At 39.9% G+C, this 12,052-nt stretch overlaps 1 protein-coding gene across 5 annotated transcripts in view; it reads left to right on the top strand.

Moving 5' to 3' along the window:
• STK3 (serine/threonine kinase 3) overlaps window positions 1-12,052 on the top strand; it is a 228,832-nt gene that overhangs the window by 108,944 nt on the left and 107,836 nt on the right. The window lies entirely within an intron of this gene.

Below are 12,052 nucleotides of genomic sequence, written 5' to 3'. Positions count from 1 at the left end.
TAGATCATTTAGGTTCTTACTGCTGCCCTCTGCTCAGTGTTACTTCTCTCTCTCTGCATTTCCTCCCTTCTCTCTTCTACACAGTCTAACCTGGGAACTTTTCCTCTGGGCTCCCTTGGCACCCTGTGCACCCCAAGTTCATAAAATTGATCATATTCTATTATAGCTTGCCTGACTTTTTTTTTTTTTTTTTACCAGATTATGAATTTACTGAGACCAGCATGTTTAACTTCTATTTTGTCTTCGGTGTCTAATACAATGCTTTGTGACATAGTAGGAATAAAGTAAATGGTTAATGCATATATGTAAATATTGTGAATACATAAATTTTATTTGCATTTTTTAATAACTAGGAGGGTTGAGGTGGACATGTCTATATTGTGTATCACTACATTTGGAAAAACCGTGAAAGGAAAGAAGAGCATTAGCGCTCTTTTATCACTTACCAACGTGAATGCTACCATGTGTTCAGCCTGGGTGAGACACTGCATGAATGAAATAAGAGGGAAGAATTTGTGTCATAATTCTTTTTTTTGACAAAATGTTTCTTTAATCCATTTTATACTCATAATTTATCATGGTTTATTTTTAGTCCACTTTAGTTTTAGGGAAACAAAATAGAAATCCTTTAAGTTAGCATCTAAAATGCTAATTTTGAACTTTCTGAGTATAGTATGGCACTAGTCCAACGTAATCTGTTAAAAATTTTCCTCTGGGTCAGATCTAAGTTGAGAAGAATGAGGTAACTTTAATGTGAACCCAGATTGTACTTCAGTCTTTCTCTCCCGTGAGTTGCCAAATTCACAGTTCCATTTGTATCTGGAATTGGGGAAGCTGAGTTTAATATGGATTTTTGCCAATGATAGCAAATCTTGGCAAGGTAGTCTTGTACTCTGTGCTTAATTATACAGTTTTATTATAAAGTTTTTCATATATTTATTTGGAGATACCTCTCTTATAGACTTTATTCTTCTGGTAGTTAATCATTTACTGTCAAGTCTTCCTTTTCTGAGAAGACCAGCTTTTATTTTTCTACCTTGCCATTAACTAGGTCTGCCTCTTTGCTAGATTTATAAACTTTAAAGCTGTATAGGTATCTTGGGGGTCATTACATATAAATATCTGTCCTTTTGGAAATTAAAAATCTTAGTAAGACTGAGAGAGACTGAGTTTGCTATATATTAATTCATGCCATATTTATTGAGTGACTGCTCTGATGCCATTTTAGGCACTGGGATGCAAAAGTGAATGAATTAAAGTTTCAGTCTTTTAGGTGCTTATATTACAGTGAGGGGAGAATAAATCACACACAAAAAGCTGTAACGTATCAGGTGCTGATAACTGGTATGCAAGAAAAAAAGTCAGGATATTAAAACCTCTTATCAGAGGTGTTTACAGATGTCTTCTTCCATTTGGTTGGCTGCCTTTTTGTTTTGTTGATGGTTTCTTTTGCTGTGCAGAAGCTTTTTAGTTTGATATAGTGCCATTCATTTATTTCTGCTTTTGCTTTCCTTGCCTTTGAGGTCATATGGATAAAATCCTTTCTTAAGCCAAGGTCCTTAAGTTTATTTACTATCTGTTTTCTTCTACTTAATTTATTGTTTCAGGTCTTATATTTAGGTCTTTGCTGATTCCTGCGCTAAAGCATTTAGTAGTTTAGTTGTATTTTTACCTCTTTTGGTGGGGAGTTTCTCTTCTTCAGTGATACTTTTCCACTTTTTCTCTTATTTAATGGCACCTCTTCCTGTAGTCACTTCTTCATGTGGTTTTATGACTATTTTCTTGCCTCACATTAAGGCTTCTCTTAAGGCTTTGAGGTTGAAGGCCCTCTTTCTCCACGTCTCACAGGAAATAACTAAGGCTGAAGGATTCTATTAATAGAATGCCCTTGACCTAGTAGGTGAGAATGCGCTGATGTTTTCAGGATAGTTTCCCTTCTTCTGTCTTAAGTCTCCCACTTTAACATGCCATCAGGTTTACCCTTCTTAAAAGTGCCATTCTTAGCTGCCTTGGGTATCTTTTCTGTGGTTTATTGTCTAACTAAGGAAAGTTAGAGGAACGATGGGCTTCTCCCTAAGGAGAGGTACTTAAAAGGAGGTCTTTGTGGGAAAATGACTACAAATGCTTCCTTTTCTTCCTCATAACCTTAAAATCGGGGTAAAAGCTAATTTCCTTGCCCTAAATTATCCCCTTCCACTTTGCCTGAAGTTTTGCTGAATAGATTCATTTGGGTTCATAAGCAAAACAACTTGGGAGGTTATTATTCATCCTTGCCTTAATATGGAGTAGCTTAATCAGGTTGCCTTGGTGTGATGAAACTGAAATACACTCAACAATCAAAGTTTTGATGGGTAGGAGAGAGAGAAGAAAAGTTAGAAAGGAGAGAGAAATATGGAATTTGGGCTTTTTTCTGGGAGGATTGCCAGCAGGCCTGGCTGGGGTTTTAGAGCTTGCAGAGGTGGGTTTGGGAGAGAGAAAAGGGAACTGGGAAGATGGTCAAGACGAATGTCAGTTTGAAAATCTGCCTGTTTTTCAGATCTTTGCCCTTTTTTGCTACTTTTCTTTATCTTTACCTATAATGATGAAGGTGTGTGTGTGTCTGGGGGTTGGGGGAGGGATAAGGGAAGGGAATAAAGGAAAACCAGAGGTAGTTTGTCAGTAACCCTCAAATTAGCAGTAAGGCCCAGATAGTTTAAGTGACTTCTCTAATGATACACCGTTAGCTGGTGACAAAGCCAGGACTATTTAGTCTGGTTTTCTTTTATTTCATGTTTCCCAGTTGTGTGAATGAGAAGTAACTGCTGATTTACAGTCTTAACAATCCTCTGTGGACATTTCAATTCTGATTTCTGATCTTTCCATCTTCTCACTTCCTTGGCTAAAATTCAACTGATCTTCAAACTCAGACCATTTACTCCCCCCGCCCCTCTCATTTTCTAGTGCATTGGTTTCCTCCCAGACTCATTCTCCTCTCCTGTCTAGCTAAGACTCTGCCCTATCACTTCAACACATTCCTGTTTATTGGCTAGAGAGAACAGGCTGTGGGAGGCTCCTTTTGTTTTCATCCATTGGCTTTTTCTGATTGTTGGCTTCTGTAGCTCCATGTCTGGGGTATATGAAGCAAAAAGAAAACTCAGGAACTCACCACTGATGTTCCTTGGGTCTCAGGTCCCTAATTGGTCTGCTTTCTTTCTACCTTTCAGAGTCTTACCAGTAGGTTTATTGTATATAAAATGTCCATGGTCTTTAATTGTACTTAATGGATGGAATAAGATGTATCTATTCCATCTTCCTGGAAGCAGAAGTTACACATACTTTTTAAAGGGCAGTAACTTTCAAGTTTATAGAATTTTAGATAAACTACAAAGCATAGTGATTATATGTATATATACTAGAGGCCCGTTGCACGAAGAGATTCGTGCAATAGGCCTTCCTTCCCTTGGCTTCCAGCACCGGTTTTCCTCTGGCACCCGGGACCCAAGCCTTCGCTCTAGTCAGAGTCTGCTGCCTTTGCTGCAGGCTCCAGCCAGAGTCTGCTGCCTTTGCTGCAGGCTCCAGCCAGAGTCTGCTGCCTTTGTCTTTGCTGCAGACTCCGGAGCCTGCAGTCTTCCTCTTTGCTGCAGCTGGAGTGCCGCTCCCCTTCGCAGCCTCCCCTCCCCCGCCCTCCCTCTCATAGCATGCGTCCTGCCCCGCCTGGCCACTCCATGCCTGAAGCAGCTGGGCGGCTGCCATCTTTGTCCTTGTAATTTGCATATTCCCTCCTGATTGGCTGGTGGGTGTAGCAGAGTGATGGTCAATTTGCATGTTTCTCTTTTATTAGTGTAGATGTGTGTGTGTGTGTGTGCGCGCGTGTGTACAGTTTAAAACTCCTGAATTAGTGAGTTTTCATAGTTTCTCCTTTTTCTCTATGAACTCCCAATCTCTAAAAAAAGGGTATGCTTTTCACAGTAGTTCCAAAGTTATAGGAGTTTGGAAGTAGATACCGTGAGTCCATACCCCTTAGTTCATACAGTAATTTCGACCCTTGCTATACCTTAGACTCATCTAGAGAGTTAAAATATATATACCTAGGCTCCTTCTGAATCAGGTTTTTTGGGCTGGGTCCAGGGAATTAGTAGTAATTTTACAAGCTCCCTCTATGATTCTGATCTAACATGTAGCCAGTGTTGAGAACCATTGGCTGAGTATTTGGAATTGGTAGTTGCTTGTGTATTTTAAGGTTTTCTTAAAGAATGTGAAGCCAGGAACTGTGTTAATATTTTTATCATTTTCACTAATTTTTGATAGACTCTGATGAGTTATTTATTTATTTAGCTCTCACGGTGACCCAGGCAGTAGATGAAAGCATTCTTTTCTCCAGGCAAGGTTGACAGATTTTTTTTTTCTTCTAAAACTTACCATTTAATTCCTAAATTGTCCAACTGAATTCCTGAGATCTATCATTTTCACTTGTTTCTTGATCTTTATATATCCTTTGTTGTTAATTAATTTTAGTTTTTTTAAACCTATAATTTATATTGATTTCATTATGTATACTTTCTTTTTGTTATGTTGATTTGTACTGGACATTGTACTGTTCTTAAGCCAGAGCCTCATTTATTGCATGCCACTCTTGTTACCTTGGGACTAGCTTATTATTTTATTCTAAATCAATCACATGAGCTCCATGTTGACCTTTGCCTGCTTAGCTTTAACCTAGTTCTTAGTATCAATTTGGGTTCATAGGCCTTCGTGTAAGCATCTGCCTAAGTTTTGCAATCACCATTAGATATGACTGAGGATTGAGTGACTTGTTTATAATCGCTATTACCTTTTTACATTTTGCTATGTGTGCTTTGATTATTTGACTATCATAGATTCTATGATAACGCAGTCTTTGCACTTTGGTGGTAAATTGGGACATTATTTTTTCACTCGTAAGTGTCAGGTGATTTTATGCCAAATGGTAATTTTAAGGTTATGTCAATTGTAGGTACTAGACCTGGTTTAGTGGAGTCTTTGCCCAGAGCTGTGCTTTATGTTTCCACTCTAGCCTTGCTCTGGTCCTGTGCCTTCCCTTCCTAGGTTATGCTCTGAGTACCCAGGATCCCAGAATTCCCTGTTCAAGTGGCCCTGAGCCTATGCAGGCATCTTCCCTAGGATCATCCTTGTGAGAGCGGACTGTGCCAGGCTAGAGATAGACAAGAGACAGCTACCAGTATTGCAGGGCTGGCTAGGGATGGTAGTGGGGCATTAGAGTACAGCCAAGATGTGTGTGCAGGGGTGTTCAGGAGTCAGAGGTGGGAATAAAAGATAGGTAAGCCATTGACCATGGGTCTCTGTTGGTTTTCTTGCCCTGAGCCCCATGGTAGCAATAGACCAGATATGATAGGGTTGGGTGGTATTGATGTACTTTGGATTGATTTGAATTATTGTTGCCTTTTGGTAAAAATATTACTGTTCCATATAATATTTTGATCTTTTAATAGCATTTTATATTCTTGTAAACTTGTCCTAGAAACTTGTCCCAGATAAGTGAAAGCTGCTAATGACTAGAATAAATTTATTTCTCTAACCTTAGTCAAATTATAGGAAGTGACATTTCATGAATCTTTTGTACAGAGTTTTTTTTTTTTGTCCCATTTTGCAATCAGATTGTTTATTTCTTTATTGAAACATTTTAGTACATTCTAGGTAATTATTTTGTCTTTCAAAGCTCTTATATACTTTGTTCTTTTTAAAAATATTTTTTTATTGATTTCAGAGAGGAAGGGAGAGTGAGAGAGAGAGAGAGATAGAAATATCAATTAAATCATAATCTTTTGTGGGTGGGGCTAAGGTCTACAGGTTCTGAACTTCTTTTGACATGACGAAGTGTTTCCTTTCTTTGAGTGGTACCTTTCATTAAGGGCCGATTAAGATGCTCCAGGCTTATCTTGTAATTTCCCTGCCCCATATCTGAAATAAGGCAATTTCCCACAGAGACCCCGTGGTATTTCAGACCTCATACCTTTGAACTTTTTCTATGCCACATCAACTCAATCATTCTTTAGGACTAAGCTCACATCTAGTTTTTCTCTAGACATCATTTTGAGCTTAATGCCCATTGTTGCCTATTTCGATACTTACACTATTTTATTGAAATAATCTGGTATACATTGTCCTATCCCATTAGATTCTAAGCTTCTCGAAGAAATTCTTTTTGCAGGTATGGATACATTATATGTGCTCAGAAAAGTTAGTTGAACTGAGCACACACTGGAATTCTAATTTGGGAGATCTGAGAGAGAGTGGATTGATAAAGTTCATTTAAGTGTTGGCTCATGTTCACTTTTGATTTTTTCTGTAGCCATGTTTTATGAATATTTTTGAATTGTCTTAAAGGGACATTAAATTTCAGTTTTGAAGGATGGCTAAGATTTAACTGGATGCAATTAAAGGTTTTAGGGTTTACATTGTGCTTATATGAGAGGTGGCTGTATAGGCAGCAACTTAAGAAATGCTTTTAAATGAAACCTTTGTTCAATTACAAATATGATTTTTAAAAGTTGAATATAGACTGGCTTTTATAATAAAATTTTAAAAAGAATATGCAATCTTGTAGATGCTGTTGTGAATAGATATTTTGAATTTTTGAGGTTCTGTACTATCTTTCGATCTTTATTGCCACATACTTGTCATTTTTATGGGAGGTAACCATTCTGCATTGTTACTTTATTTTCTCATTTTCACTAAGTATTTTACATATATTAACCCATTTAAAGTTCAGAACAGCCTTATGAGGTAGGTACTGTTATTATTCCCATTTTTCAAATGTGTAAACAGGGCAAGAGAATTAAAATGGGTTAGATAGCTACTCATAATGGTGGCGCTATTATATTGTACCCAGCGCCATCCAGAGCTGACTCAGACCTCTGGAGCTGGTTTTCTTATTCACTGTGGACTGCCTGGGCACCAACTGCACCCTTTCCCTTAATTTGGTTGATAGGCAGGCAAACTGGCCCTTATTGGCCAGATTAATGATTATCAAAGTCCCTGTACCCGGAGCTGGAGTGAAGTGTGAGGTCATGCTTGCGCTACCCGAACCCTGTGCTTATGTGAAACTGCTGTGTAAGGCAGCATTCATGCTAGATTTTAGTATTCTCTTCTAAAGCTCCGTGTATTTCAGTTGAGGGAGTGGTGATACAAATTTAGATTTGTGTTTATATTGACATCTAGTAGGCCTTTTACAGTTCATCTTAGCCAAAAGGCCCAGAAGCAAGTAGTAGGTCTTTTAACATCCTTCCCTCTCCTTCCCCATGTCCACCCCCTTTCTAACTAATAATATAGTACTTGTCTAGCTAGTATTTACCTCCTAGATTGCTGGGAAGTTAGAGTGCCAGAGTCTTTTAGACCCAAAAAGGAACCTGAAAGATATCTAGTCCAACTTCCTCACTTATATGAAAAACTGAGGCTGCACAGTCAGTTAGAGGGTTATTCTGACCTGGGTCCAATGTTGGGTTCATTCCATTGTACTGTTTGCTGTTATTTACAGTAGTCTTTAAAATATATTATTACTAGATATTCTTTGCAGAAATTATATATTTTTGACTTAGTAGCTTGCTACCTATTATGTTTTCTATGAGGAAATAGCCATGTTTGTTTAGTTCTTTGCAGCTTTTAAAAATGCTTTCTCATCCTTTATCTCATTTAATTTGTTAGGAAGATAACCTTTTGCTCATACGTCTGAGGTTGTGGGTAGTAGCACAGATTTCTTTGTTATTCCGGCAGGTTCATTGCTTCTGTACATTCACATATCCAGCCACCTTAGCTTCAGACATAGTGCTGACCGCCGCCCTTAAGATTATAATTCAGTTCAGGCATGTAGTTTCCCAGCTCTGGCTCTCGCCATGTCTTCTGGATGCTCCCGGAGTGTAAGGCCTGAAGTTCCAGGCATGAAGATAATTACTTGTTTTGAGGCACTTACATTTTTGGCTTCTTAAGACTACTTGTGATCAGGGAAGTTCTTTTTAAAACGTAATCTGAGGCTCAATATGTAGTTAAGCAACCCATTGGGTAGAAACAAACACAGGGATAATCCTATCATTTATTGTACTAACATTCTTCAATCAAAATGGTGTTAGAGATAAGATAAATTATATGGCTGTAATGTGTGTCCATGTGATTTGGTTGGTGGCAAGGAAGGGAGTGAATTGTTAGTCTAAGGCAAGCCACTGATTGCCAAAACTTTCTACAGCGGCGGCCTGTTTCCTAATCAGCTCGGACAAAAACCTGGAGGTTCTTGAGAGGGTCCTCTGTGATTCATGATTCAGTTAAATTAGTTGAACAGAGTCAAGTCTGATAAAATCTGTCAGTTTGTTATTGATTATCTAACATAAAAAATGGAAATAAAAGGTAGAGTGGTTTTCCTGGAGAATTTAAAGTCTCTACATTTTTGTAGATCATATATTAAGACTTTCTTGTTTGAACTGTATGCAGTTCAGTGCTTGTTTGAGAATAGGATGTGAACATTTTAGGATCACTTTATGATAGTACTGGGTAAATAAGAGTTAGAGTTAAGCTTTTTATCCTTGGGTTTCTAATAGCTACTGCTGAGGTGAGCCTTATATGTTAAGATTATCAAGAGATAAGGCTGCAGCTCATTGTCTCAAAGTTCAAAGGAGAGCATTAGCTTCAAGAACATAAATCGCTGAGTTGTTATCCATCAGTTTGTAACAAGTACAGATGAACAACATTTACCTACACAATCTAGTATCATTTACCTGCAGTTTGAGGTCAGTCTATATAAGGGCTTATGTAGGTGCTTTGAACTGTCTTTGCAGAAATGAGAGTTCAAGTTTATTTTATTCTTTAATTTGGAGTAGCAGGTGGTTTTGTGTGCCTTTTCTAGCAGCCAATATTAACCCCATTTTCCCCATCCTAAAAACCAGATTAGGTTCGGCTTCAGCTATGGAGCTGTCTGAGATTAATTAGGTTATTTACAGAAGAGTTTTGTTTTCTAGCACTCCATTGCTTGCTGTTTGTTCTGTATGTGTTAGTTCTTTCTCCCCCTCCCTCCCCCCCCTCCCCCGCTGCCAAATTGACTGTGAGCTCTGTGGGTCTGAAATATGTATCTTATTTTTAAAAATCTGTAATAGCAAGGCTTACATAGATACTTATGGGGTCCGTCAAGTAAAGTAGATAATTGAACCAACCTAGGTGAGGCCCATGTAAAAGAGGGAATGTGCATCCTGGGAAAAATCAGTCTAATTCCAGCATATTCTTACCTTATGAGATTATGAGCTTGATGTTGCCCGAAGTATAGGTCTGTGGTCTATCGCTTTGCTGCTTCTTTATTAGAACATAGTTCTGAACTCACAGAAAGTACTTGATCTATATTTTCATTTGATAGATGCTTATTGTGTCATAAAATTGGCTATCTTAGATGTAATATCAGTTGTAAGGTGTGTAAGAATGTTTTTTCCATTAAAGTATTTTCCCTTTTTGAAAGAAGATACATACAGTATTACAGAGATTAACTCTTACCCTGGAGTCAGTAGACTTGAATATTGAATCTACACTGCTTTGTCCACAGAAAATCCTTTGGGTCAGTTTTCAAGTTGGAAACCAGTAATAGCACATTATAGTAAATTACCGAATATTGAGAGGGCTTTCAAAAGAATGATTGTGTGTAATAAAAAAGAAAAAAAAAAGAAAAAAAAAGAATGATAGTGTGAATTGTTAGAATACCTGAGTGACTTTTGTAATGAAGGTGTCTGTTTTTTATTTCTTGAGTTCTGGAGTAATCTTTTGTTCTTTTTTTTCCACCCCTCCCAAACAATGTTGTTAGAATGTACTCTTGGTTCTCATACCCAATTTCTTTCATTCCATTCCTGTAGATACCGTCTTAGTTGAACTCTTTATTATTCATCTTGGGACATCTACACTAGCCCCTAAATACCTTTTTTATTCCATATTTAGAGTATCTCTAGGCTTTTGTTTCTTTTAAAAAATATCTACTTCTTGGGTATAAACAAACTGATTAACAGCAAAAACAAATATATATAGATATAGCCTCCTATATCCTATATAATAAAAGGCTAATACACAAACAGCAGAACCACCGGTTGCTATGATGCGCACTGACCACCAGGGGGCAGATGCTCAATGCAGGAGCTGCCCCCTGGTGGTCAGTGTGCTCCCACAGGGGGAGTGCCGCACAGCCAGAAGCCCTGAGCCTGGCTCATGGCTGGCGTGCACAGCGGCAGTGGTGGGAACCTCTCCCACCTCCTCAGCAGTGCTAAGGATGTCTGACTGATGGCTTAGGCCTGTGGTTGGCAAACTGCGACTCGTGAGCCACATGCGGCTCTTTGGCCCCTTGAGTGTGGCTCTTCCACAAAATACCATGGCCTGGGCGAGTCTATTTTAAAGAAGTGGCGTTAGAAGAAGTTTAAGTTTAAAAAATTTGACTCTCAAAAGAAATTTCAATTGTTGTAATGTTGATATTTGGCTCTGTTGACTAATGAGTTTGCCGACGACTGGCTTAAGGCCCACTCCCCTAAGCCATCAGACGGACATCTCCTGAGGGCTCCCACACTATGAGAGGGTGCAGACCAGGTTGAGGTCTCCCTCCCCCCGAGTGCATGAATTTTGTGCACTGGGCCTCGGCGGTCGGACACCCCTCTTACAATCTGGGACCGCTGGCTCCTAACCACTCACCTGCCTGCCTGCCTGATTGCCACTAACCCCTCTGCCTGCCTGCCTGATCACCCCTAACCTCTCTGCCTGCCTGCCTGATTGCCCCTAACTGCCTCTGCCTGCCTGCCTGATTGCCCCTAACTGCCCTCCCCTGCAGGCCTGATCTCGCCCCCAACTGCCCTCCCCTGCCGGCCTGATCTCACCCCCAACTGCCTCTGCTTGCCTGATCACCCCTAACTGCCCTCCCTTGCTGGCCTGATCTCGCCCCCAACTGCCCTCCCCTGCTGTCCTGATCTCGCCCTCAACTGCCCTCCCCTGCCAGCCTGGTTGCCCCTAGCGGCCCTCCCCTGCCGGCCTGAACGCCCCTAACTGCCTCTGCCTGCCTGATCACCCCTAACTGCCCTCCCCTGCTGGTCTGATCTCGCCCCCAACTGCCCTCCTCTGCCGGCCAATTTGGTTCTGATTGGTCAGTTTCTATGCCAGTCAGCATCAAAAGCTCTGCCTCCTAGGCAGCCATTGGCTCCTTACATTCACCCAGATTTGGTTCTGATTGGTCAGTTTCTATGCCAGTCAGCGTCTCTGGGCCTATCAACAGGGTCTGATTAGAAAGGTGGGGCTGATCAGCAGCCCTGGTGGAGGCCTGGAGAGAAATGGAGGTGCGGCTGTTGGCCAGGCCGGGAGAGAAAGAAAGGCAAGTTTTGATCAATGGCTGCCACAGAGGCTACGGATCAGACCCTGCCTCTCTCTTTGCAGGCCTCTCTCCGGGCCTGATCTGCAGCCCCCTAGGCAGTCAATGCTGGGTCGGGGCGCTGGCAGCCACTATACTCTCTGTCTCTATGCATTTGACTATTTTAAGAACCTCTTGAGGTACAAGGTTTATCTGTGTTGTTACATGTCAAAATTTTCTTCCTTTCTAAGTTTGAATACTATTCCATTGTGTGTGTGTGTGTGTGTGTGTGTGTGTGTGTGTGTGTGTGTATGTATTTTGTTTATCCCTTGATCTGTCAGTGGGTTGCTTAGACCTTTTGGCTATGGTGAATAATGCTGCTATAAACATGAGTGTACAAATATGTATTCTAGTTCCTGCTTTCTCTGTAATACTGTATGTATCTTCTTTCAAAAAGGGAAAATACTTTAATGGGAAAAAACATTCTTACACACCTTACAGACTTTTTTTGGGTATATACCCAGAAGTAGGATTGCTGGATCATATGGTAATTCTGTGTTTAATTTTCTAAGGAATTACCATAGTTTTTCATAGCAGCTGCACCATTTTACATCTTCACCAGCAATGTGTGAGGATTCCAATTGTCCTATATCTTTCCACCACTTGCTTTTTAAAAAAATTTTATTTTTTAACAATAACCATGCTAATGGACGTGAGTGGTATCTCATA

The sequence above is a fragment of the Eptesicus fuscus genome, chromosome 19 (assembly GCF_027574615.1).
Source record: "Eptesicus fuscus isolate TK198812 chromosome 19, DD_ASM_mEF_20220401, whole genome shotgun sequence".
Lineage (NCBI taxonomy): Eukaryota > Metazoa > Chordata > Mammalia > Chiroptera > Vespertilionidae > Eptesicus > Eptesicus fuscus.
This window is presented reverse-complemented; position numbering and strand designations above follow the sequence as displayed.